The 27181-nt window shown below is 41.7% G+C and overlaps 1 long non-coding RNA gene and 1 pseudogene across 3 annotated transcripts in view; one reads left to right on the forward strand and one right to left on the reverse strand.

Moving 5' to 3' along the window:
• Positions 1-27181, forward strand: part of LOC114031192 — a 76621-nt pseudogene that overhangs the window by 25279 nt on the left and 24161 nt on the right.
• LOC114031209 overlaps positions 2219-27181 on the reverse strand; it is a 38320-nt gene continuing 13357 nt past the window's right edge. Inside the window, exons 4-7 of one of the 3 annotated variants that reach the window (XR_003567712.1) lie at positions 18157-18283; positions 16748-16836; positions 14192-14197; positions 2219-2231 (exon numbers count right to left, since the gene is read on the reverse strand). This is a non-coding gene — a long non-coding RNA (uncharacterized LOC114031209). Of the gene's footprint in view, positions 2232-11037; positions 11073-14191; positions 14198-16747; positions 16837-18156; positions 18314-27181 lie in introns of those variants that run through there. The other 2 variants (XR_003567714.1, XR_003567713.1) reach the window with 2 other exon arrangements.

Here is a 27181-nt window from a genome sequence, read left to right on the forward strand (position 1 = left end):
TACACACCAGGTTTTGGAACCAGGAAGACCTGAGTTCAAGTTCCACACATACTGGCTAGGACCCTGAGCAAAAACACTTTCCCTCTCATTGCTCTAGGCAACCCCAATTCTCACCTGTGGCTCCAAGAAGCTGTAGCATGTCTCAGCAAACAGTCTGAAGCAGGTTGAGGTTAACTGACAGGCCTCAGTGGTGGGTTAGGGGAGGTCTACCCAAAGTATGTGAAGACTTCCCCTTCTGGAAGGGGTGGATGAGAAGTTTCTCCCGGCAGCTGAAGAAGGTTCTGTGGAGTGTTTGGAGCTTGGTCAGACAGTGAAGATGCCAATGTCCTCCACTGCATCCTGGGCAAGGGAAAAGATGGTATCTGTAACTCATGAGTCCTTTGTCAGTATTAGGGTAGTTGGAGGGAAAAATTATATATATGTAGATATAGAGATAGATAGATAGATAGATAGATAGATAGATAGATAGATAGATAGATAGATAGATAGAGGGCACAGGGTGAGTTGAAGATGAAGGGGTCATATCTGGAGAATAAAATTAAGGGGTGAAAGAGGATTGTACTGGGAAAAGTAGAAAGGGAGAGGTAGAACGGGGTAATTTATCTCACAAAAAAAAAGCAGAAAAGAAAAGGCGCTTACAGGGGAGGGGAAACAGGAGAAGGTGAGAGGGAATGAGGGAATCTTATTCTCACAGGATTTGGCTTAAGGAGGGAATAACATACACACTCAGTTGGGTATGGAAATATGTCTTTCTTACCCTACAGGAAAATGGGAGAAGGGGACAAGAGATCAGAGGAATGATAGAGAGGAGGACAGATTGGGAAAGGGGGTAATCAGAAGGAAACACTTCTGAGGAGGGACAGGGTCAAAAGAAAATAGAATAAATGGGGGCAGGATAGGATTAAGGCAAATAGAGTTAGTTTTTCACAGCATGTCTACTATGGAAGTGTTTTGCATAACTGCACATGTACAGCCTATATTGAGTTGCTTGCCTTTTCAATGAGGGTGTGCGGGGAGGGAGGAAGGGAGAAAATTTGGAAACCAAAGTTTCAAAAACACATGTTTAAAAAAAAATGTTTTCACATGCAACTGGGAAATAAGAAATACAGGAAATGGGGTACAGAAATCTATCCTGCCCTACAGGAAAATAGAAGGGGAAGGGGATAAGAGAAAGGAGGGGGAGAAATAGAAGGAAGGGCAGACTAGGAGAAGGGATATTCAGAATGCATGCCATCTTGGGGTGGGGGGAGGGGTGAGATGGGGTGAAAATTTGGAACTCAAAATCTTGTGGAAGTAAATGTTGAAAATTAAAAATAAATAAATTTAAAAATTTAAAATTAAAAAAAAAAAAACTCTCTCAGCTCACCCTCCACCATTCTCTCAGCTGGGAATCTTGCCTCATATTTTATAGAAAAAAATGAGGCTGTTCACTGTGAGCTCCCTCTTTTCCCTTCTTCATCTCCTATCATTCAGATGCTTTCTGCCACTATCTCCTCCTTCAACCCTGTCTCACATGATGAAGTGGCCTTACTCTTTACTAAGGCTAACTCCTCTACCAGCTAAAGTGATCTTGTCTTCTCCAACAGCCTGTTCCCTCTGTCATACCCACTCTAGCACTTATTTTCTCCCTGTCTACTGGCTGATTCCATACTGCCTACAAACATGACCAGGTTTCCCCAATCCTCAAAAAACCCTCACTTGATGCATCCATCCATACCAACCATTGTCCTGTATCTCTTCTGCCCTTTGTGGCTAAGCTCTTTAAAAGACAGTCTATGATAGGTGCTTGTATTTTCTCTCCTCTCACTCTCTTAACTCCTTCCAATTCAGCTTCCAACCTCATCATTGTACTGAAATTTCTCTCTCCAAACTTACCAATTATCTCTTGATTGCCAAATCCAATAGCCTTTTCTCAATTCTCATTCTCCTTAACCACTCTATAGCCCTTGACATTGTTGATCGCTTCTCCTTGACACTCTCTTCTCTAGCATTTCAAGACACCATTCTCTCCCGGTTCTCCTCCCACCTATCTGACCTTTGCTGGATCCTCATCTAGATTACACCCTCTAACTGTAGCTGTCCCATAAGGTTCTGTCCTGGGCCTTCTTATCCTTTTATACTATTTCATTTGATAATATCATCTCTGATGGATTTGATTATCTTCTCTATGTGGACAATTCTCAAATCTGCATATCCTGCCCTAACTTCTTTTTTGCCCTCCAGTCTCATGTCTTCAACCGCCTTTTTCATAGATCTCAAATTGGAATGTTCGGTAGACATTTTTAACTCAACATGTCCAAAATGGAACTCATTATCTTTCCCCATAAAACCCTGCCCCCCAGCTTCCTGGTTACCATAGAAGGTAACATCATCTTCTCAGTCCCTCAGGCTCACAATCTAGTTGTCATCCTTGACTCCTGTCCCTCACTGCCCCCCTCCCCACGCCCATATCCAATCTGTTGCCAAGGTCTATTGATTCACCTTTAGAACATTTCTCAAATATGCCTCTGCTGCTGCCACCACTCTGGTCTAGCGCCTGATCACCTCATGCCTGGATTACTGCAATAGCTGTTGGTTGGTTTGCCTGCCTCCAGTCTCTCCCCACTCCAGTCCATCCTCTATTCAACTTTGTGATTGTCTTAAAGCACAGGTCTGACCATGTCATCCCCCTACTCAATAATGTCCAGTGGCTCCCTATTGCCTCCAGGATCAAATACAAAATGTTTGGCATTCAAAGCCTCTCATAACCTAGCCTCCTCCTATTTTCCCAGTCTTCTTCTATCTTACTGCCTGCTACACATTCAGTCCATGGACACTGGCCTCCCTGCCATTTCAGGAACAAGATACTCCATGTTCTAGCTCCTGGGCATTTTTTCTTTCTGTCCTCTATACCTGGATGTTCTCTCTTCTCATTTCTACCTACTAATTTCCTTGGTTTCCTTTAAATCCCATCTAAACTGATGCCTTTCCTAATTTCTCTTTAATTTCAGTCCTTTTCTTAATTCTTTTTTTTTTAAGTTTTTATTTTTAGGCAATTGGGGTTAAGTGACTTGCCCAGGGTCACACAGCTAGTAAATGTCAAGTGTTTGGTCTGAGGCCAGATTTGAACTCAGGTCCTCCTGACTTCAGGGCAGGTGCTCTATCCGCTACACCACCTAGCTGCCCCAAAAGTCTTTTTTGTTGTTTTTGTCTAGGCAATGGGGTTAAGTGACTTGCCCAGGGTCACACAGCTAGTAAGTGTTATGTGTGTGAGAACAGATTTGAACTCAGGTCCTCCTGACTTCAGGGCAGGTGCTCTATCCACTACACCACCTCGCTGCCCCCCTTTTCTTAATTCTTGTTGATCTTGTATATAATTTGTTTGTGTATCTTTGCTTGCTGTATTCCCCATCTGATTGTGAGCTCCTTGAGGGCAGAGACTGTCTTTTGACAAAAATAATAATAGTTAACACTTGTACAGTGCTTGCTACCTGCCAGGCATGGTTCTAAGCACTTTACAATTATCTCACTTGATCGTTACAACACTAGAAAGTATCCATAGCCCTTAGTGCTGTGCCATAGATGTTTATTGACTGTTGACTACCTAGTCTCTGACAAAATACTGCCTGTGTGATCCTGGAGGAGTCACTTAAACTCTCAGGGATCGAGGCAATTAGAGCACGGTGCCAATCTGCATAGATAGAGGGCCTTTTGTCACCCACGAGTCCTCTATAGCCCTGAAATTACAGATTCGGCCTTCATCACTCTTCCCTACGGAGAAGAGAGGAATTTGTGCGGTGACTCGAGGGCACGATGTTTGCATTTCTGCCAATCGATTGACTATTACTCTGTAGTCCCGATGTGGAGTCTCCATCCTCGAGGAGGTGTAGTGTTGTGAATACATCTCCATACTGCAGATACTGCAGGTTGGTAGGGAGAATGGAGGGGCTCCTTAATGAAAACAATAGTCAGGATTCAAGCGGGGTGGCTGGGGAAGAGTTCTGAAGTGGAAGAAGGAAACGTGACTCTTGTGAAGAAGATGGAGAGCTGAACGCAACAACAACAACAAAGGAAAAAGAGACGACGTGAAAGAGTGGATGTGAAACCAGAGCCCAGAAGTCCCTGGGGTCCGGAGAGGAGGGCTCTGGGGAAGAGGCTTCGGAGCCCATTGCCAGCGAATCCATTTCCAGGCCTCAGCGACCAGCCCTGCCAGTCAGCTCCTTCACCAAGATGGCAGGCAGTCAAGGGCCCAATGGGAGTGAGCCTTGTGAAGAGCACAGGAAGCCGGGTGTCTAGGGGTGTCTATGTCCGGGCCAGCACCTGGCTTTTGATCTCCATTCTTCCTTGGTTCAATTCAATAAACATTTATTAAGCACCTACTAGGTGCCAGACACTGTGCCAAGCACTGGGAGATACAAAGAAAGACAGTCCCTGCGCTCAGGAAGCTCACAATGTGACCGCAAAGACAACACCCGGGAGGAGGCTGGAAGGGGCAGGGCAGTACTGACAGCCCGCAGGGGTGCCTGACAGCCCGCAGGGGTGCCCGCCAACCCAGCGGAATCCTGTTCCTTGCAGTGAAGGCCAAGGTGCTGTGGATGAAAAGTAAAGTGAAGGGCAAAGCCTAGCTTCTGCCCTCTAAAGGGAGGCTCGGGGAGAATTGAGTGCTCCAGCCCATCTATCCCAGGGGAGAGGAGGCCAAGGGAGGTGGGAAGGTGCTGAGCATGGCCAAGGTTGGGTTAGCCAGCATGATCAGCTTATTTTGGGAGGGGCGTCTTGTTCCATGGAGTTGGGACCCAGCATAGCATCTGGCATGTAATGAATATTAGTTTCATTGGATTAAATTCTAGGAATATCCTGTGAGCCCCCTCTTGCCTGGGAACTCTAGGGAGGCCCAGTGCCCCCCTCATGGTGCACTTTGCTTCCCCAGTTCTGCCTCCTGACTGACCAAGAGGAGGTAGCTCTGAAGAGGAGGCCATGGCTCCTGGGGCCTCCCATGTGAGGCTTGTTTGTTCTTCAATGAGATGTCATGTCTGCATTTCATGTTCATCATTGTCATTTTCTTTAATGTCCTTTTTATGGTTTCTGTGATTGGACCTTGATTTTGACTCTTTACACTGGGTATCCTGCAGGCTTCTCAAACTCAACAGGGTTACAGCCTGAGGTTTTATCTTTCCCCTGCAAACCTCTTCCAGACTTTTTCTATTTCTTTCCTGCCTCCAGACTTTCCTATTTCTTCTGAGAGCAGCACCATTTTTCCAGTTTCCAAGGATGGTAGCTTCAGGGTCATCCTCAAGGCCTTGGTCTCCCATTCACCACATATCCACTCAGTCCACGTCAGCAGCATCTCTTCCATCTGCCCTCTCCTCAGCAGCTTTTCTGTTCCCACATCACCTCACCTCAGTGGTCTTCTCTTGGTCTGTCTGCCTCAAGACTCCCCCTCTCTATAGCTTCGAGGTGATTTTCCTAAAGTGTGGTCTGACCACTTCTCTCCCCTACTCAGTAATCTCCCAGGCTCCCTGTTACTTCAGTCAAGTGTTAGTTCTTCTGTTTGATATTAAAGCCCTTCACAACGTAACCTCTGACAATTTTTCTTGCCTTTTTGTGCATTATTTCCCTTCACACACTACGTCACCCAAGAAACTCTCCTTTTCTGCCGTCTTCCTGCCTTTGCACTGGCTATGTATGTGCTGTCTAGAATGTATTCTCGCCTCACCACTGCCTTTGAATCCCTCGTTTCCTACAAGGCTCAGTACAAGCATTACCTACCAGAAGCATTTCCTGGTCTCTAGCTAGTGCCTTTCCGGCCCCTTGTCACTTTGTGTCTCTGATGAATCTGTTTTGTATAGATCTGTGCAGCGCAGGCTCTAAAGTAACTCTCCCAGCTTCCACTTGTACAGATGAATTGGGGCCCCAGAACATGGTCGTTAGGTCCTTCGCGGTTCTAAAGGTGCCCCTGAAGGGTCGAAGTATTGTCTTTTCCTAGTCCAGTAGCTCACAAGCCCCCACCAGTGTACTTTCAACTATACTGGATTTAGAAAGGGGATATTTACTAAGATAATAATGAGAACATTTGGTATGAAACATTCTTCTCGGCCTCCCTTTCCTCCCCCCTCCGGCCACACACACACACACACACACGTCTGATATACTTTCCTACCAGTGTATCTCGAGTCCAGCAGGAAGTGGGCTGCACGTGCTTTGTACGCATGAGCCCACTTTCTTCTGGACTCTAGATAGGACAAATGTGGGAATTTGTTTTTCTTGATTATGCGTATCTATTACAAGAGTTTTGTTCTTTTTTTAGTTGGGGGGGTGGCAGTGGGAGGGAGAGAAAAAACTGTTTGTTACTTGAAAAAATAAAAAAGATGACAGTCACAATATCTCTAACCTCTGGGGGGGGGGGGGGTCTCATGAAACCGGCGTTACACCTGGGAAACAATTAAGCTCTGAACAGTCGAGAAAAACTTGGTGCGATTCCTGCCGACATGATTTCTCTCCTCACATCTGTATAAGGGGCATGTCCTGGCGAACTCTGAGTGTATCTGACGTTTCAGGAGTCAGTGACATTCAGAGATGTGCCCCAGGAGGGGAGGCAGGTTGACCCTTCTCAGAGGGAGCTGTACAAGGAGGTGATGCTGGAGAACTACAGGAACCTTGCCTGCCTGGGTTAGGACCACGGGCTGCTCCTGGGACACTCAGAATTTGCCCACTGGAGGGTCTTCGCTTCCCCCCTTAGTGACTAGTGTAGGGTGTCTCTGGTATTTCCTGATCCTTTTGAGGACAAGAGAGATAGGATGGAAGTGTGACCTGTTCTCAGGTTAAAGATCATGAGATCCTGAATCTTAACCTTAGAGCCTCCCTAGTCCCATGACCCAATTTTACAAATGAAGAAACTGAGTCACAGAGGGCACTGACTTGCCCACATTCACATGGGTAGTAGGTGCTCTGGAGCCAGTGTTTCTTCCATGGTACCTTGCTGCCTCCAGAGATGTGTGGAGGAGGGGCTTACTTTGTATACTTGGAACCTGGCAGCTTGATGTTGTCCCTTGGGTTTGCAAGCTGACCCTTCCACCCCCATTCCCTCAGGCCTAAGATTGCGCTCTGATATCCCATTACAGAGACCTGAAGACAAGAGAGGTTCCCCACCTCTTCACAGTGAATGAACAGGTCACATGAACTGCTTTTCTCTTCAAGCTTAAATCCATTCTGTGAGCCATTTCCATGTACTTCCTAGTATCAGAAACAGTATTCTCCAGAGGTCCGTTCACACCCTTCAGGTCTCCATTCTGTACTTTCTTAATTCCAAAGAGAGAGGGCCCAGGACTGAGTCAAGGTGGTTCACTGGCCCGAAACATTTTCCCATTTGTAATGAACAGGACTTGTCGCTTCCAAACCACGGGCGATCTGCCGACGGGAACAAGGGGAAGGCCTGTGGGTGCCAGGGAGAAGCAGCTGTCCAGGTGCGGCAGCGTGGGCCTTGCAGGCAGTGGCTCGTGGAGCCATTCGGGTGACTTGTTGGTGAGGGATTTTCATGATACTTTTTTTGCGTGGTTCTCTCCCCGTTTGGCCCCTCCCCCTCATTTTCCTTTAGTGGCTCATCAGCCTTGTGAGAGTCAGTGACTTGGGGTATCACCCCAAGTTCTGTCCTGTATCCTTTTCTGTCAAATGCTACAGAAAGGTCCAGAAGAAGGATAAAGTCATCAGACTGGACAATTCAGAAACGGATGGTGACTTTGGAGAGGGTAGTTTCGGTTGAATGATGAGATTGAAAGCCTTGTTGCAGATGGTTTAGAAGAGTGAAAGGAGAGGAGTGGAGGAAATGAATAGTACTAATGTTTTATAGGAGTTTGGGTGGGAAGAGGAAAAGATCAATGGCTTGAGGGGACATCAGGGTCTGGTGAGAGTTTTGGAAGGGTAGGGACTCTTAGGTGTGTTTGTAGGTAGCAAGAATTAAACTGTAGGTAGGGTGAGGCTAAAGATGAAGAAACTGGCGTGCTGTGGTCCATAGAGAATAGTGGTGTGACAGAGTGGGCAAGCTCAGGATGACCTGAGGCTGCCAGGGTAGCTGAGAAAAACAAAAAGACTACATTAGTTGAACTGCGGAAAAGAGGAGAACCCAGGTCCTCTTGGCCCTAACTCCATGCTTCTTGGGAATGAAACAAAGGAAAAAGAAATGTAGGCAAATAGTACTGTGAATATTGCTTCCTGCAGTTCAAGATCACATTCACTCTTTTGGCAGGCACATCACATTGTTAATTCGTATCAGGATTGAAGTCCACTGAAACCCCCAGATCTTTTTCAGAACTGCTGTCTAACTGTTCTTTTCTAGTCTTTTATTTGTGAGGTTGATTTTTTTTATTCCCAAGAGTAAGACTTTATACGTATCCCTATGGAATGTCATTTTCTTACATTCATCTGATGCTTTAGGCTGTCCCACTCCTTTTGGATCTTGACCCTAATTCACTGTGTTAGCAGCCCCTCCCAGCTTTGTGTCAGCTACAGATTTCATGAGCAGATTTGATCTTTGCCTTTTTCTAAGGCATTGGTAAAAATCTTAAACCACCCAGGGCTGATCAGAGACACTGAAGGTGCCCTTGGAATCCATCTGTCAAACCATTCCTGCCAGAAAAGGAAAGATGATGTGCCCATGACCTGTTCTCGATGAAGCTGTCATGCAGAAGCTTTGGCCCGGAGTGGATGGAGACTGTTCCCTTTTTTGAAAATTGGGGCATTTGACCTCCTCTAATTTTATGGCACCTCTCCTGTTTTCCATGATCTGAAAGAGACCTTTCGGGGGCTCAGCTAGTACCTCAGCCAGGACTTTCAGTACCCATTTCTATTTCATCTGGGCCGAGTGACTTGAATTCATTAGGAAAGACTGGATACCTCTCCCTCTCTCCTTGTTTACACTGGATATCATCTCTCAGGTCATTGCTGTTTTGTCCCCCACTCCATGCATAGTTCCCTTCCTCTGATCCTCCTCTGTCTCCAGTATAGGTAAGATGACGACAACAGCAAGTCTTTTTTTCATTGGCTGGAGCTTCCCTTGCCTGTCTTGAGTTCATTTTGAGGTTTAGCATACCTAATACTATTTTTGCAGGAATGTGCCTCAGTTACTTAGCCTTGCTTTTATTTTCTAGGCATTCCATTTTTAGTCTAATTTAATTGGGGAGGTCCCTGTGCCATCCACATTAGTCTCTTCAGACAAATTCCATTTTTTTCTCCTCACTATAACTATTTCCCTTTCTGTCTTCAGAATTTATTCAGTTGATCAATTAAGATGCATTTGTTAAGTGCCTACTATGTTCTAAGTAATTTGCTAAATCTGGACCATTCATCCTTTCGGATCACTGCTCAGGTAGCATTTTATATCATAGGTCCTACCCATTACTGTGAACTCTTTGAAAGCTAATTTAAATGTACATTAGTGTACCCATTTCAGCCCTAGATAAATCTGAACAAAAAATAAACTAAAGTTAAATACCTGAATAGAATTTTATAAAAATTAAAAATAGTAGACTTTTGGGGAATAGAAAGGAGTATGCATATTCTTAGCTGTGCATGTCAGCTTTACAAAACTTGACCATGTATTAGGGCCTAAAACTTCACAAACAAATGCAGAAAAACAGAAATATTAAACACATCATTTATAGATTATAGTGCAATAAAAATTCTTAATAAAAGGCTGAAGAAAAAAGTATTAAAAATAGCAAGACACTAAGTAAACAATCCTAAAGAATTGGTATGTCAAAGAACAAATCAGAGAAACTGTCACTGTGAAGATGAGACAATGTGAACATTCATTACAGTGAGACAGTATATCAAAAATGTTGTGATATAGCCAAAACAGTCCTTAGGAAAATTTTATATCTCTAAACAACTTCATTAACAAAAAAAGGAAAGTGTACATCAACAATTTAGGCATGAGACTAAAAAAACTAGAAAACAAAAACATTTTTATAAAATCCAAATTAAAGTCCAAAATAGAGATCCTGAAAATCAAGAAAGACATGATCAAAATTGGAAGCAAAAAAAATTGAATTCATAAATAAAACTAGGAACCGTTTTCCCCCCATACTAACAAAATAAGCTGATAGGTGGTACAGTGGATAGAGGGCTAGGTCTGCTGTCGGGAAGATGTGAGTTCAAATCCAGCATCAGACGTTTACTAGTTGTGTGACAATGGCCAAGTCACTGCTATCTGCCTCAGTTTCCTCATTTCTAAAATGGAAATAATAATAATATGCTTAGGGTTTTGAGGCTAAAACAATATTTGTAAAACACTTTGCCAGCTTTAAAAGAGCTGTATGAATGCTAGGTCATTGTTGTGTTGTTCTGTCATTTTCAATCACATCTGACTCTTCACAACCACATTTAGGGTTTTCTTGGCAAAGATACTGAAGTGGTTTGCCATCTCCTTCTCTAGCTCATTTTACAGATGAGGAAACTGAGGCAAACAGAGCTAAGTGACTTGCCTAAGGTCACATAGCTAGTAAGTGTCTGAGGCCTTTGAACTCAGGTCCTTTTGTCTTCAGGGCCAGCACTCTATCCATTACACCCCCTAACTGTCTGAAATGTGAGTTACCATTCTATAAATCATTAGCCAATAAAACTGACAACTTAATGAAATATATCTGTAAACTACCCAAATTAACAGAACAGGAGAGAATTTAGACATCTTATTCATTCTTAGAAAAAGAAATTGAACAAGCCATAAATGAACTTTCAAAGGAAAAACCCTCTGGAACACTTAAAATCTAGCAAACATTCAAAAAATAATTCCAAAAGTTGTGAGTGATTAAGGTAAACTGAGGCAACAAAGTTCCAAACACATTCAGTTTATTGGTAAGGCTAGCAGAGATAACCGAAAAATGGGGTCTTTAGCTCCTTAGCAAGCCAAGACCTTGAATAAAGGTTGATAAACACTTTACTGAGAGAAAATTGAGGCGAACAAAAGTTGAATGACTTACCCAGGTCACACAGTTGGCAAGTTTCTGAGGACAGATTTAAATTCAGGTCTCCCTGACTCCAGGACCAGTGTTCTATATATCGTGTCACCTAGCTGCCTCTGAATGCTGTTTATCTTTAAAACACTAGAAAACATAGAAATAAATGTACCTTCCCTTAACATGATGAATAATAAATATCTAAAATTAAGAGCCAATATTATATGTAAAGAAATAGACTATAATTTTTTTCCAGTAAGATCAGGGGTAAAACAAGGATATCAGTTCTCATGTCTTCTGTTTAATGTAGTACTGGAAATGCTAGCTATAGTAGTAAGATTTTTTAAAAATTCAAATAATAAACATAAGTAAAAAAGCAAAATTAAAACTTTTTGTAGGTGATATAGTATACTTAAGAGCATTCCAGAGAAACAAGATTACTTTATGCTACTAGCAAAAATAGCAACAATGTTCATCTAGAAGCACAATAGATCAAGAAGCTTAAGGAAGATAATAAGGGAAAAAATAGAAACAAAGGGGGCCTAGTGATACTAGATCTCTCAATATACTACAAAGCAGTAGTTGTCAAAACGATTCTATACTGGTTAAACAAATTAGAGAGACAAGGAAGAGATTACCCAGCAGACCTGTGCTTAAGGGAGGAGTTCGTGACCGAAGGATAGAAAGGCCCGCAGAAGATGAAATAGGTAATTTTGATGTAAAATCAAAAAGGTTTTGCACAAATAAACCCATTACAGCTGAGATTAGAAAAGAAAAAGTAACTGTGAAAACAACTCGGGGCAGTGGCCCCTCACCCCTTCAACCAGTTCTTCCCTGTTAGTGAGACTCCCGATTCAAAATGGGATTTCCTCTTCCTGGTTTTTCCACTTTCTGAAGGATGAAACCATCCCTGTGGCAAGTCAAGAAGGCATTTCTTTTGTCAAAGAGACAGTACATGCATGCACTCCAGCAGATGTCTGGACCGGTGAAGTACTCCCTCACACATACCCCCTCCTGCTACTGTGTCACACCTCTTTACCGGGTTTGTGATCTGTTTGCACACTTCTGTATCTATTTCCTTTCTGTCCAGTTGGTCTGTAGTCTATGACATCATCTCTTGTTTCTTCCCCATTAGACCTTCACTCAGATATTCTCCATGCTTCTCTCCTCTAGTTCCTGGATTTCCTCACCTTGATATGTGATGTTACCGTATATTTTATCTCTTCTTTTTTTTTTAATAAAATATGCCCAAACACAGCCATTGTTGTTTAAACATGCATTTTATCCACCAATATTCAGTAATACTTTGGAGGTCAATTTGCTTACTTATCTTAGGACCACTAGTTCTTCTTGCTTATTGCCTAATCTTTGGGTATTTGAGTTTAGAACCTTGAGGCTTTGGGTTGGGGAAAGTACTTTCCATCCTGTTTTTTCTTTGTATCACTATGGTTTTTCTGTATTCAGGATGGCTCCTGTCTTCACTATTACTTGGTCAACCCCAGCTATGTAAAGCAGAAAGATGGGAAAAATAAATTAGTAGAGTAACCATTGGCCAAGAGGAAACAAAATACTTCTGTTTGAAGAAGATATGATAGTTTACTTAGAAAATTCTAGATAATCAAACTTAAGACAGGCTGAGATTATTTACCCCAGCAAAGTAGTGGGATGAAAAATGAATCCTCAAAATCATCATCATCATTTTTGTTTGACTAACAAACTGCAGAAGGTAAAGATAGAAATTGAAATTCCACTTAAGTATATATAAGATGTATGGTAGTTAATGGATCAAGATGTAAAAACATAAAAATGTAAAACAATCGTTACAGAACTGAAGGAAGAGTAAAATCATTGGAGAGATTTAATGGTCATAGATGGGCCACATCAAGTAAATAAAAATAAATGTTAAAAGACTAAATACAACTTAACTTGGTTAGAATTAGACAAAAGGATATATAGGAATAAGACTTCTAGGATGTAATGGGGAAATAATTTTAAAAATTAGGGATGGGAGGATTCTAGCATTACAAGATATGAATATTTTAAAGCAGTAATGATCAAAACTAATTGGTACTGGCTAATCAGTTTTTAAAAAGTTGTGCCGGCCGCGCCGTGCACTCTCCTCCTATAAGGAGCAGGCTGCCAAGGTCATACTTACCAGTCTTCAGTGCCCACCCGGATAAACACACAGAGACGAGCCGATCAGGAGGTGCCAACACTCAACCTTTATTCAGAGGCCATCACAGCAAGGCCAAGCAGGAAGGCCAGAGCAAGAGAGCAGGAGCAAAAGAGAGAGCGAACTCCGATCTCTACTGTTCCTTAAGTACCTACTTAGCCCCTCCTCCTCAGCCCGCCTACTAGTCATTGATTGTAGGATCAGATACCAGAAGGGGATGTCTGGGTTTAGCGCACCAAGGGAGGGGAAGTGACGCGGGAAGTGACGCAGGAAGTCAGGAAGGAGACGTCTGGGGTTAACGTTGCACCTAGGGAAGAGGACTAGACAAAGGAACTCGTTCTCTGCCGTCCCACTCCCACGTGGCACAGCCCCCTGCCTCAGGATCACGTGCTCTGGCTACTTCCTTGTATTCTGTTCCTTCCCCAGCTTATCACAGCTCCACATAGCACTGCCCACTGCCTCAGGAGCGTGAGCTCTGGTTACTTCTCCGTATCCAGTTCCCATCCCAGTTCACCACAACTCCGCCTAGCACAGCCCCTGCCTCGGGAGCGTGAGCTCCGGTTACTTCCTAATATCTTGTTCCTACCCCATCTTGCCACAACCCCCACTTGGCAGTAGCCAACATCAGACAGTTCCTCATAAGTGGGAATATATTTTAAAATCAGTATTATTACCATTTTTGGTTAAAAGGTCAGATCATATTTTTGGTAAAACTTAAGATGACCATTTTTGGTCAAAATGACTGTCCCGGGTAATGATCATATCACAATGTAGCAGCATTGTTGGGCAAGCTGGCATGTCACCCTCTGGGAGGTATATATAGAGGCCCTGGAGCCCAGTGGGAACATAATCCCAGAAGCGAGGGGCACTGTAACACCTCCTCCACTAGAAAAGGGAGTGATGCGCTAGAAACTCTGTACTGAAGGAAATGGCAACGTCCTCAAGGGTTCCTTAGAGCACAGGTATGAAGTTCATACATACCCTTTAGGGTGAAATGCTCTTGTATCGTAAAGTGACTCCTTAAACCTTGGTAGCCTTATTCGAGCTTGTCTGCAGGACGGGGCCTTTACTCTTCTCAGAAAACTACTAGCACCTCCTTCTGACCCAGAAGCTGGGGGGAAATGGCCATGGCTTTTGTTGGCTCCTTCATGTATCCTTCACATCCAGAGGGACAAAAAGTAAATGAAGTTGAACTGTGGCAGTATGGATAGCGCTAGCACTCCTGAACTCACTGAGTTCAGCAAACTGACAAGCGTAGTTTTCCAGAAAGTCATGAGTAGCCTCAAGTATTTGGATCTACTAGAGAGCAAGAAGAAGCAAAACGTGTGTGTGTTCGATGTGACGGCAGTAAATCTTTGGCAAGCCAGTTTCCTTTCCAGAATTATCGGGGCACAGGACTGTGCCTGAAAATCAGGTTCAAAAAAGAAATTCAGCATTCTTCAGGACGTCAAGATAATACATTGTAATGCTCATCATCCTACAGTACAAATATGATGAAATAAAGGAAATAAAGCAGATCCCTTGTGTCTTCTTTTAATATCAATAATGCAATTATTTAAAAATTACTATTTCAGAAAGAATTCTTATTTAATATGCCTTATAAATTTTATTGTGGCAGTGTTAGAAGCTATGTCCAAAATGAGGAGTTTCACAGGTCTCATCATTTAAACATGATTATGGTTTTTTTTGTGTGTTTTTGTTTTTTGTTTGTTTGTTTTTACAAATGAGGAAATGGGGGCCCAGGGAGGTAACAGTGATTTGAAGGGCCCACACGGGTAATTTACCTGTGTCGGAAGCAGACTGTCTTGTTACATACAAATAATAGCATCTAAAAAACAAATCAACTCTTTGAGGGACATTCTTAAAGTCCAGCCTCAAAATAGTTTTTTCCCATCACATAAATCAGAGCCCTTATTTCCTTTTTGGCCCCAGTATCAGAAGATACTTGCTTGCTATATTTGCTAAAACACATCTCTTTATGTGTGCAAATAATCCCATTCCATCCCTCATCTAGCCTATTATATTCTTCCCCCAGTATATCCATTTTTTCACTGATTTTCACTCTCTCCCACACTAATGACTCCTTCCCTGTTGACACAAATAAAATCATTTCTCTCAAAACACCCTCAATGATTCATACATCCCCATGAGATATTGTCCAATTTATTTCCTCTTTTTTAGAACTAAACAGCTAGAGATGACCATTTACAACTGGTGTCTCCAACTCCTTTCCCTTGCTTTTTTTGAAACTCTCTGTAGTCTGGCTCCCACCTTCATTGTTCAACTGACCCTTCTTTCTCCAGAATTACCAATAATCTTCAAATTGTCATTTCTTTAACCTCATTCTTCTTGACTTGTCTGCAGGCTTTGACACTGTCAATCACCCCTTTTTCTTGATACTCTTCTCTCTAAGCTTTAGTGACACAACTCTCTCCTGGTTCTCCTTCTACCATATCCAAAGTGAAACTCATTCTTTTTGCCCCAACCCTCAAATCTTCCTACTTTCCCAATGCTATGGCAGGCATCCTCCAATAATCCAGGCTCAGAGATGAAGTATCATGCACTTCTCATCAACTCTTACACACTCACACTCCTGACCCCATATGCAATATGGAACAAAGGCCTATGATTCCACTTGTGTGACATCTCTTCCACCATTGACACTTTCTTGATTCAGGCCCTAATCACCTCACACCTCAGATATTTCAGTGCCCGCTGGTTGATCTGGCTGCCTCTCTCCCCCCAGTCAGGCAATCCTCAACCCAGTTGTCAAGGTCATTGTCCTAAAACTCTCACCTGACCATGTCACCACCCACTCAACAACCTCCTCTGGCTCCCCAGCAAAGGATCCAATATAAAATCCTCCCTCAGGCTGCTAGAGCCCTTCATCACCTCCCCTTCTCCTGCTTTTCCAATCTTTTTTTCACCGTACTTCCCCCCATATATGCTATATGGTATGGGCTTCCTTTCTGTTCTGTGAACAGGACACTCCACCTCCTGACTCCCTGGGTTTTTCTCAATACCCTTTTTGCCTAGAACACTTGCCCTGGCTTCCCTGAAGTCCTGGCTATAGCCCCTCTTTTACAATAAATCATTTTCAATCCTTCTTAACTTTAGTGCCTTCCCTCTCTTGACCTGCTCCAATTTATCCTGTCCATAGTGGGTATCTGCATACTTGTTGGAGCGTTGTCAGCCCCACCAGACTGTGAGTTCCAAGAGAGCCGGGGATGTCCTGGTATCTCTTTATGTCTCTGGTGCTTAGCAAAGGGTCTGGCATGCAGGAGGCACTTAATAAATGTTTGTTGGCTTGAAGGTCTAAGAAAGAGCTCATATTGGAGAACCTAACCCCTTTTGATACTTTCAGAAGATTCCAGGTCCCCATATTCCAAATAATGACTTCTTATAAGATGATAGATTTATCCCTAGAAGGAGCTGAAAGGCCATGGAGTCTAACCGCCTCATTTGACAAATGGGGAAACTGAGGCTCCATTTTTCAGTGAATGACCCAGGAAGCCACCACTAAAAAAAAAATCTGAGAAAGAATTCCAAGTCAGGTCTTCCTGCCCCCAAATCTAGCACTTGCTTCACCATAACACATAGCAGCCTCTTGTAATCACAGGTCTCATATACTTGCTTTCACCTCACTCACCTAGACAGCAGCTCCTCAGGCCTTCTTGCTCCAGCATCCATGGTGCTTCCTTTTGCTCAAAATAAGAGACCACATCTTCTCTGGGAACCCTGGGCATGGGAGTCAGTTAAGGATGAGCATGGAGAGAAACTTGTAATTTAGTTCACTTTAGGGAGAAGAGTGTAGGTACAGAGCTGCTCCACTTTGAGAATCACTCCATTCTGGTCACACATACTGACCCATCAGAGTTTGTGTTGCAAGTAACCCAAAATGGGATGTGTTGTACAACCTGTTCTGAGAAACAGCCAAACCCTCTGCCTCCCATCCTGTTATGCTCCGTTCTGGCAGAAACTCCTCATGCCCAAACTGGGTAAAAGGGTAATTGTGCCCCAGCTCCAGGGACCTTGATGAATCACCCTTTGCCCTGTCCTCCATGTACCGGCTCCTCACTTCCTGAGACCTATAGAAACCTTGTGTACTGTTCATTCAGGAAGTGTTTGCCCCTTTGGGTGAGAGGTGGGGGAAAAATCATGGAACCTGTTTGGAGTCAGAGAATATGATCTTGTGCACCTTCTTCATAGAAGGATAGACTCATTGTGTAGTTTCCATTGTCTAGAAATCAGAGGCAGCTGATGGTGCAGTAGAGAGAGCCCTGGACCTGGAGTCAGGGTTGCCTGAGGTTAAATCCTGTCTCAGATAGTTACCAGCTGGGTACCTCTGGACAAGTCACTTAACAGCTGTTTGTCTCAGTTTTCCAACTGTAAATTGGGGATAATATCACCCAACTTCAAAGCTAATTGTGAAGATAAAGTAACATAATAGTGTAAAGAAATCACTTTTCCCGGCACATGGCAAATAGCTGGTGAATATAAATGCCTATTCCCTTTGCTTCCTGTCCCACCATCTTTGTGGGAATTTTGGGGTAATAGGAAGGAAGATGAAGGACAAATGTGCTACACTGGCTACGAGTAAGAGCTATGAGCTACCAATGTCTGCTTGTTAAAGAGAAGACTATTCCAAATACTAGGCCCATCCCAAAGAGGAAGGGGTTGCAAGGAAGAGCTGCCTGAGCAGTTCTCAGAGATTTGGCAGACAAAATTCACGTCCAGCTAGAGGTTAGACCAAATAACTCCCTGAGATTAGTTGCACGTCTGAGATTCTTCCACACCAATTGGATCTCCGACCTGAAGCTACCTAGAATTGGTAAGAGACAGCATCAGGTGCAACAAAGGAAACTCTCTGGTTCCTATCACAGAATGCAAAGATTTCTTCTAGGAAAACTAGGCAGCATGAGGGGTCTGTCTCTTGGACACAGGAGACTAATATTTTCTCTCTCTAGTAATTGATAGATCCTCCAAACCCTGCACACTAGGGAATGAAGATGTCCCCTTTGCTTGCAGACTCAGAGTTACCAGGGGAAGTGTCCTTACCCAGGGATAGTAGGTTCCAGGCATTCTCCAGCATGACCCCCTTGTACAACGCCTTCTGAGGATGGTCCAAGAGGCTCTACTCCTCCTGGGTGAAGTCCACAGCCACATCCTTGAATGTCACTCTCTCCTGAATCATCAAAAGTCATAGGCCATAGAGCTGAAAAACACTGCAGAGGTAAATAGTCTGATCCTCATTGATTTATAGGAGGAAACTTGAAACCCAGAGAAGGGACTTGCCCAATAGCCATGTCCTTTATGATTGCCAGACTGAACACCTGAAATCATTGTCATTAAGAGCCCAATGGAATTTTGAGAAAAGCATTTTATATGGTTATCAGTTGGAATAAATCTGAGAAATATCTTATTTTGCAATGTATCTTCTTGTGGAATCAGGGAGAAAATGTGTTCTATCTGTGAGGTGTGTGGATCTATGGAGAAGAAAGAGAGAAGGTGATGTGAAATTTCTTCCCTTTCAGAAGTGTGTGGTATATTTTAAAGAAAACTCTGTGAAGTCTTTATGAAAAGCTGAGATGCGATGGGGGAGTTTTATGAGATCTTTTAAAAAGGAACAAAGTTAAACATCTAGTTTGTTTCCTGAGAGCTTGAAGAAAGTCTTATCTGGATGAAAACATGAAGAGAATTCTAAAGAGATATTCATCAGATTCTGGACTGCATTGAGTGGTATGAGATGCTTTTCAGCCAAGTGAAGAAGAGTTATGTATTATTACATTGAGGGCTTGAGGTCACTCTGTGTATGTGTCATATCCAAAACAGTTTATACTTTTGTTTTATGATTGCTTTCATTTGTCCATGGTGTATATTCCTTAATTACAAAATTAATTACATAATAAAAAGAGTAACTGTGATGGAGAAGGGCAAGCTAGGTGGCATAGTGGATAGAGCACTGGGCTTGGAATCAGGAAGACTCATCTTTAATGAGTTCAAATATGGCCTTAGTCACTTAGTAGTTGTGTGACCCTGAGCAATTCACTTAACCTTGTTTATCTCAGTTTCCTCATCTGTACAATGATCTGGAGAAGGAAACAGCAAACTATTCCAGTATCTTTGTCAAGAAAAGCCCTAACGGGTTTACTAAGTGTTGAACATGAATGAAATGACCAAACAACAACCATGATGGAGGAAAGAGGGTTCCTTTATTGGTTAAAAAATAAAAGAAGCAATATTTAATTAGCTTGGGTTTTGTTTGAGCTAATTTATCAGAAAAGTTTAGCCAGTTTCTTTATGAGAAATAAATTATCTAAACACACTTCTAGAACTGTAGAAACTTGGGAAAACAAGAGTCAAAAGAATGAGTTTAGGGTCTGACTGATGGGTCATATACAGGAGAGGCTGGCCAGATCTGAGAATATTTTGATACTTGGGAGGGGTCATCTATATTTCTAGCCTTATACATTCACAACACATGTTTGGCCAATGAACTTGGAATCTGATGGTCTTCCATTTCAGTCATAAGCATAGGATTCACTTTATCAGAGACTCTGATGTTTGGGAACAATCTTCCATCCTGTACATAAAATTGCTCATTCATTTTTCATCATTGTGATTTCTTCTTTAAAAAATTTGATTTAGGGTTTTTTTGTAATCTATATTTCACTTTTCACTTCTTTATTCCATTATTTTACTTTAGAACAATTGAGAAATTTATTGCTCTTTTACACTTCTTGAGATTCCCAAGAATTTCTGAATCTTTTCTTTTCTCTAGGGTCCCCTGAGTCACTCCTTTTTCACTTAAGAATCAGACATGGAGAGGATTTGGGGAAGATGGTCAGAAAATTTCAAGTTCTCAAGATTTTCCTCCACAAAAGAAATAAAACAGCACCTCAGGGTGAACACAGAGCAGTTAAAATAAATAAGAGCAGGAAGTCCTCAAGGAATAATCAGGGAAAATCTGAAGAAAAATCCCAGGATGAGGCTTCCTTCCTGTGAAGAGTAAACACTTCCAGGGTAGGTCCTTGGTCAGCTTAAACAATAAGCAGCAAGTCCTGGCATTAGCTGGGTTGGGAGGCTGCCTCTGTCCCAACCCCAGGAACTTTTAACTCTAGGACAGTGAAGGGAGTTGGGTGTCTGAGCCAGGAAAAGTGGAGGGAACCTCTGCTGACAAGAAACAGTAGACTCAGCTGTGCTGTGGAGACCCCACAGGGGTTAGAAGGAACCAGGACACACCTGGTAAGTGCAGATACAGTGAGGTGGGGCTGCAGCTGACCGTGGGCATTTACAGGAGGCTGGAGGTCTTGATTTGAGTTCAAGGTCAGAGGGGAGAACTGAAGGAGGATCTAAGGCCAGAGGCACCATCCCCCATGCCCCAGGCCTAGAGATGATTACAAGAACTAAACTATTACAAAGAAATGCCCAGCCAAAGGAGAAAGAATCCAACCATATGGAGTTTCTATGAAAATACGAAAGACTGGAGTTCATCTTCAGAGGATGATACAGAAGCAAAGAAACTCTCTCCTACTCCAAAGAATACTGTCAAATGGTCACCTGCCCAAAAACAACTAATAGAACAACTTAAAAAAGACTTTAAAAATCAAAGGAGAGAGATTGAGGAAAAACTAAAAAGAAAAATAAGAAGAATCCAAGAAAAACAAGAAGGTTATGAAAAGAAAGTCAACCAATTAGAAAAGGAGATCCAGAATCTTAAGGAAGAAATTGACTCCTTGAAAATCAGAATTGGGCAAGGGGAAGCCAATAAAGTTATAAGAGATCAAGAAATAATAAAACAAAATATAAAGAATTTTTAAAAATAGAAGAGAATATAAAATATCTCATAATAAAAATAATTGATCTGGAGTACATATCAAGAAGAGAAAATATAAGAATAATCAGACTACCTGAAAGTTATGATAAAAAAAAATCATAAGAAATAATTAAAGAAAAATGTCCTGATACATTAGAAGAGGGGAAAGTAGAAACAGAAAAAAATTTACCAATCACCAACCTGAAAGAGATCCTATGAGGAAAACCCACAGGAATATTACAGTCAAATTCTGAAACCCCCAGCTCAAACACAAAATATTATGAGCAACAAGAAAAAAAAACAATTTACATATGATGGTGCCACAATTAGAATCACATAAGACCTAGCAGTGGTGACACCAAAAGACTACAGGCCTTGGAACACTATATATCAAAGAGCAAAAGAACTGCTGTTCTAGCTGAAAATATCACACCCAGTAAAGCTAAGCGTAATTCTGAACGAAAAAAAAAAAGACGTTTAATGAATTGTCAGACTTTAAGGATTTAAAAAAAAAACCTGAATTTAATAGAATATTTGACATATAAGGGACAAGAGAAATATAAGGTATATACCAGTGACCAATTACAAGGGACTCAATAAGGACAGACTGTTTACTTTTTATATATGTAAAATGTAAAACCCATGTCTAAGATTGTTATTAGTAATTGGATAGTTCATAAAAAAGATTGGGGTAGAACTGAGCATGATATGCCTTCAAAAAGCAAAATCATTCAGGAACAGCTAAAAAGAGTAAGTATCTTACACAAATGAGGTGCCAGAAGAACTGATACAGAGGAATTAGATGGGGGAGCAGGGCTGTTAGCTCTGGAAGCTTACTTTCATTGGGAATGGGTTCAAGAAGGAACAATACATATACATCTAGAAGAGTATAAAAGTCTTCTAAATTTAGAAAGAAATAAAATGCTAAGGGGATAAGGATGGGGGAGAAGATAAGAGAGGGATCTTCAGAGGGGAGGTTGAGGGAATAGGTTAAAGGGGGATGTAGAAGGGTGTTTAATGGTAATGGGAAGGTAAGGGAGGAGTTGTTGGAGGGGGTAGGTTGTTGGAGGAGGGCAAGGTAGCAGATAGAAGCAAAGTAGAGGAGTCAGGAGGGGTAGGAAATGAGATACACTCAACATAAAAACAAAGATTAGGGTTAGAATCTGTTAAGGAATGTATATATTTATATATGTAAATATGTATGCATATATGTATGCATGTGTATTTATGTATAGGTGTATATATACATATCTATCTATCTATCTATCTATCTATCTATAAATTTATCCACGCTTAATTGTAGTGTCTGGGAGGGGAAGGAATGAGAGAAGGAGAAAAAAGAGCAAAGTAAAAAGTGCACAGCATAGAACAAAAGAAAACTTACAAGGAAGTAAAGAAAAGATGGACAGTTTTCAACGAAATGCATAGTATTGATTATACAGGCAGGCTTTCTTGAAATGGACACTTATTACTGTATATTCTGAATCCTCTCACATTCTGCTGTACACATGACACACTTTTTTCTTGCCTTATTTTGTATATAAGTTTCAATATTTAAGTTCCTAATATGTTTCTTTTACTTTTTCGTATTGTGCATTTGTTTATTAAATAAAAAAAATTTTTTTAAAGAGTCAGACAGGACTGAAGGTACTGAACAACTTCTTAAAACACTCTATAAGCCTATAATCTGTACCCTGATTTGATTTGTCTTCCATACTCCAGTGCCATGCCCCACCTCGACCTTAATATCATCACTGCTACCAATGTAACAAGTTTTTTTTTTTTTCCAGGAAAAATTCTTTTCTATGCCACTGAGCTTTGGAGAAAAACTATCCCAAATGTCTCCATAGAAAGAGTTAGCTGGCTGCCAAAGGACAAATCACCAGGTGTGAGGCTTTCCTTGTCTCTTCAGATCTCTGTAAATTCCTGATAGGCACCAGCTTCCTGGTCACTCAGTCAAGAACCCTAGGTCCAATCTTCCACTACTAAGTGCATCACCCCCAATCCTCGTATCAAATCTGTAGTTGAACCCTGTCATGTTCACCCTTTCACTATCCCTGGAAAGCACTCCCACCTTTGTGAAGGCCCTCATCACCTCACACCTGGACTGCTGCAAGAGCTGCTGGGGAGAGTCTGATTGCCTCAACTCTCTTCCCACTTCAGTCCATCCCCCAGTCAGCTGTCAAACTGATAGAAAGGGTTGGGGGGGGGGGTGTCTGACCATGTTATACTCTCATTGCATAAATTACATAAATTGCTTCCTATTGCCCTCCAGAATCAAAAATAAAATCCTCTGTAGCATTCAGAGCCCTTCATAACCTGGTCCCCATTCAACCTTTCCAGTCTTCCTATAGCTTGTCTCCACATACTCTGGAATCCAGTGGCACTGCCCTTTCTGTGAGTTCCTCCCACAAGAAACGTTGTCCTGATTCTGGCTGTCTCCATGCCTGCCATGTCCTCCCTCATCTCCACCCAACTGAAAATTCCACCTTCTAGAAGAAGCCTCTCTACAAGCTGTGTAACCCTGGGCAAGTCACTTAACTCCTATTTCCTTGGGAGAAAAAAATGGAATCTTCCTTCATCCTCTCCATTCTAATGCCATCCCTCTGATCATGCCCTATGTGTCTGGTACATAGTGTGTTTGGCCATGGCTCTCTTCTCCCTTACTAGACTGAGGGCTTCTTGACAGCAGGGACTGTCTTTTGCCTTCTTTGTATCCGCACTGATTAGCTACTGTGAGGGTTTCAATCATACCCAATGGGCTGACTTTAGGCCTGCCATCAAGGACTGTTGATTCATCTTAAAGTAGTTAGGGAAGAAGCTTGACTGGCCTTTGTTGGGGTATTTTTGGCCTCTTGGATAAGAAGACCAGTATGATCGCCAGCATTTGACTGGGCATTCATGGCCACAGTAGAAGACAACCAACTCCGGTTGGGGATTATACAAAAAAGAGGCCAAAGTCAACAACTACAATAAAAAGACAGCTGCCTCATCTAGTTTGAAGAAAGAACAAGACTGAACAGAACCTTCTCAACCCATCCCAGAGGGGAAATGGGGACAGACTGGCTCTAGCAAAGTCTAAGAACTGAGGATGGCTGTCTAGGTAAATAGAAGAAAAGACCACATAGAATGAAGAAATAAAATGGGGTAAAAAGTCCAACAGGGTAAACTCAGGCCAGAACAATCCCATGAAAAAGTCAAGACTTGGGAAGAAAAGTTTTGGGCCCTAAGACTAAACTTCTCCTACCCCTGGATGTTGAATATCAACCCCTTAGCCACCATACAGCCTTCATGCAACCTCATTACTCCTTGGAATAATCTCTTGATCTCCATATCTCCCAAAGACTCTCCAGTAACTACTACAGTCAAAATATTTTGCATTAGAGAGCCTTACAGGTGTCATTTTGGTGTTCTGAAAATAGCTAGCACTTATATAGTGCTTTATGAATCTCATTTTTAGCATCACAAGAACTCTGGGAGGTAGCTGCTATCATCTCCATTTGAGAGGTTATTCCTATTTTATTTTTGAAAGTTGTTTACTATAAAAATATAGCAAGGACCAGAATACACAACCATCCCCAAAAGAGTCTGAGACACTGGACCACAAGGACATTCAGAGTCCAGGGGAAAGAGGGCCCATGCTTAGACCTCACATGGTCAATGGGTCATTCAAAGCTGCTGGATGAATCAAAATTCTCTTCTCTTTTCCCCAGTCTCTAGGAGGGTCCCCTGGGGTGTAGCTTTTTGCTGGGCTTCAGGGGTTATGGTTTTGTGTAGTTCTGAAGCTACCTTTTCTCTATGTGTCTGGTTCTTGGCTCCCAATTCTAGAGACAAAACCAAATGATCTTTCCTAAAGCCTTGAGGAAAATGGGAAGGAAAAAGGCACTGTCCCATGGATAATAAATAGGTTTTTTTCCATTAGAAAAAATCCCCCTCCTTTTCTTTCCTCTCTCCTCCACCCTCACTGAAAATAAATGAAAAACCAAGGCCCTGCTGTCCACCTGTATAATCATGTAAGCCCCACTTCTGTGTTGGCCACCTCTGGAGAAAAATAAATGGAAAAGAAATGAGTGACATGGAAGAAAGAATCAATGAGTTAACAGCTTGGCACAAGGGTACAAAACCTTGGCCATATAGACCAAATAGAAGTCACAAGGCAATAACAAATATTAAAACAAATTCAAGAGGTAAAAAAAAAAAAACCAGAAGAAAATGTAAGGTATATCATAGTAAAAACAACTTACAGAGAAAACAGAGCAAGGTAAAATTTAAATTACATTGGACTATCTGAATGCCATAAAAAAAGGAACCTGGACATAAGATTTCAAGAAACCTTAAAACTGCACAGATGTCTTACAACCAGAGCACAATGTCAAAATAAACCACAGATTACTTCCTAAAAGAAATCTCTGAATGAAAACTTCCAGAAACATGGTAATCAAAGCATGGAACTTCCAGTTGAATAAGGAAAATACAGCAAGCATCCAGAAAGAAATAATTGAAGTACCAAGGAGCCACAGTTAGGATCACACAGAATTTGGCAATAATTATCATTAAAGAGCACAGAGCTTGGAATAGATTACTCCAGAAGGTAAAGAACATGGTCTTATAGCCAAGAGTAATTTACCCAACAAAACTGAGTGTAATGATATGGGGGGACGTAACCCTCAAAGAAAGGACTTCCAAGCATTCTTGATGAAAAGATCATAACTGCAGAGAACTTTTGAAGTTCAAACACAAGTGAAGAGAAACATAAATAAGAAAAGAAAGATGAACTAGCCTATGGGAGTAAAAAAAAAAAAGATAAACTACTTATATCCAAATATGGGGAGGTGATATGTGTCCCCTCTGATCTCTCTCAGGGCTCATAGAGGGAATCAAATTAGAGAAGACCTTGGAGAGGTTCTGTTATGTCTTGATCTTAAGGAAAAGATGGAAAGAGAGGAAGAGGGATACACTGAGGTGGGTGGATGGAAAGGAGGGTTAGGAAATATTATCTCATGTAATCTCATGTATATCTCATGTAATATTATCTCATGGGGCACAAGTACACATCTATACAAACAAGGAGAAGGGAGTGGCTGGGAGCATCTGATGCCTGAAACTTAGTCCTCTAGTCAAAGGAAGGAAGAATGCATATAACACAGAGTTGGGTACAGAAATATATTTTACTAACTAGTGAAAAGGAAGGAAAGGAAAGAAAGGAGAGGGGGAATTAGAATGAGGATACACTGAGGGAATAGGCCTAAGCAAAATAAATTCAAAGGATGTATAAGATTATTTCTAAATCTTTTTGAGGTGGCAAAAAAAGGAAATCTGAGGGATTATTCATAAATGGAGTATGGATGAATAAGTAAAGTTCATAAATGTAATAGAATACTACTGCATTGAACATGAATTAGCATAGTGACCAACGAAGACTCCAGAGGGCCAAGGATGAAGAAACATTCTGCCTACCACCTAGAGGTGAAGGAGTCAGATACAGAATGAGAAATATTTTTTAGGACATAGGAACTGTGTTTTTTTTTTTTCAGATCGACTATACATTGTGTGTAATGGGTTTTGTTTTTCTTATGTTCTTAATGTGGGGGAGAGAACAGGTGGGAGGATTAGAAGGTTGATCTTGGCTAATACAAATGTGTGTATTCATATATATGTGTGTATACACACACTGGAACTCTGATCAATGCAATGATCAAGCAATTCCTGAGGACTCATGATGACATATTGCCAACCTCTTGATAGAGAGGTGATACTCAGAGTGCCAGTTGATATAATTTTCTTTAGATATAATCCATGAGAAATTTTGTTTAGCTTGACTACATATATTCTTGTAATAGGGGTTAGGTTTTCTTGCTTTCTTAATGGGGTGGGGTGGTAGAAAGGGAAGGAAGAGAAGGCTAATTTCTGCTGTAAAAAAATTTGTATTTAAAAAATAAAGTAAAAAATATTTTCCTCCAAATATTTCTGAATATATAAGTAAAAATAAGATGAGGATAATGATACCTACCTTCCAGTGCTAGTTGTGAGGATCACATGAGACATGGGTAAGGTGCTTAACTCAGTGCCTGGCACTTACTAGGTGGATGATAATAAATGCTGGTTTTCTTCCTTCAGGTAGTCTTGAAATCAGACTGACCATTCACCTGATGGCTGTCAAAGGTAGCACGATCCTACTTGTGAAAGGGCCACTGTCTCCTGGAGTTCTGTCCTTCTCCTTTCACCTGGTTAGGCCAGTTTTATTTTTTCTTTCCCTGAAAGGTGACA

This window comes from Vombatus ursinus, unplaced genomic scaffold, assembly GCF_900497805.2.
Source record: "Vombatus ursinus unplaced genomic scaffold, bare-nosed wombat genome assembly UNPS02015098.1, whole genome shotgun sequence".
Taxonomy (NCBI): domain Eukaryota; kingdom Metazoa; phylum Chordata; class Mammalia; order Diprotodontia; family Vombatidae; genus Vombatus; species Vombatus ursinus.